The sequence below is a fragment of the Nematolebias whitei genome, chromosome 7 (genome assembly GCF_014905685.2).
Source record: "Nematolebias whitei isolate Nwh7 chromosome 7, NemWhi1, whole genome shotgun sequence".
NCBI classification, from domain to species: domain Eukaryota; kingdom Metazoa; phylum Chordata; class Actinopteri; order Cyprinodontiformes; family Rivulidae; genus Nematolebias; species Nematolebias whitei.
In genome coordinates, this window is record NC_056504.1 from 21,928,963 (window position 1) to 21,930,443 (window position 1,481).

A 1,481-nucleotide genomic window follows, 5' to 3' on the forward strand; every position below is an offset into this window, starting at 1 on the left:
GCCTTCTAACACAGGATCATCCTGATTGGGTCAAGAGTGTCAGGGAGTGAGCATTCCAAACAAAAAAAGTCACTTCCTGTTCTGAGGGGGCGGGGCTTTGATGACGTCAAAATTTGACCTCAGGGTATCGTCGGGCATAGGACAGGGATGACTCTTGCCAAATTTGGTGCAATTCTGTTTTTCAACGTGAAAGTTGTAGCGTTTGGAAATTTTTGGCGTGAAGCATAATTTTGAGGTCCGGCCCCGCCCCCTCAACATGCGTCGGTTTGCACCGTTTTGATAACTTTTGGTCCCCCATGCCTACTGAGCAAAATGGCGCAAGTTTGAAACCGATTGAGCGAAATCCCTAGGAGGAGTTCGTTCAAATTTGCCGTGTACGAAAAGTGAAAAACGGCCAAAATTGACCCTTTGACCCAAAATGGCCGACTTCCTGTTTGGTTTAAGGCATACCTCCAAGAGACTTTTTTTCTTGATTCGGTGGGTTGTACATGTGTACCAAATTTCAGCTCTCTAGGACTTACCAGTTGTCATATCTCACGTTAGGGGGCGCTGTGGCGCAGTTTGGCCACGCCCACTTTTGGTTCCATTAAATACCTCGAATTTCTCTCGGGGGACAATTTTGGGTCAAATATGGTGAGTTTTGGGATATGTTAAGGCCTCCAAATTAGCGCTCTTTGACGGAAAAAAATTAGCAACGACACAATAACAATAGGCCTTGCCTTCGCAGCGCTTAGCTGCTCGGGCCTAATAACAATGTGTGTAGACATGGTCACACATTATGCCACAAAAATCTGGTATTGATCGGATGATATATCATTGAGATATAACTGTTACAATATTGTAGGGGGCGCTCTAGAGTCAAAAGTTAAAAAACGATACTAACGTGTCCATAACTGCTTACTAATGATGCACCAAAAATCTGGTGCAGATCGTATATTTCACTGAGATATAACAGTTTGAATAATCTAGGGGGCGCACTTGAGTCAAATTTTAAAGAACAATAACAATGTGTGTAGACATGGTCACACATTATGCCACAAAAATCTGGTGCAGATCGGATGATTTATCATTGAGATATAACTGTTGGTATATTGTAGGGGGCGCTCTAGAGTCAAAATTTAAAAAACATTACTACTGTGTCCACCAGGGCTAAATAATAATACACCATAAATTTGGTGCAGATCGGCTGATATATCACTGAGACAAAACAGTTTGAATAATGTAGGGGGCGCACTTGAGTCCCATATTAAACAAGAAAACTAAAATGTGCATCGGTTCTCAGTAATGACGCACCAAAAATCTGGTTCAGATCGGTTGTTGTATCACTAAGATATAACTGTAAGAATGTAGGTGGCGCTGTGGAGGCTCTTGGCCACTTATCATGGAAACCTGTTCAAAGGTGGATAATGATCAATCATAGTGATTTTGGTTCACCTGGGCTCAAATCTGTGCAATTTAGAGCCAAACGTATTGTAACGGCG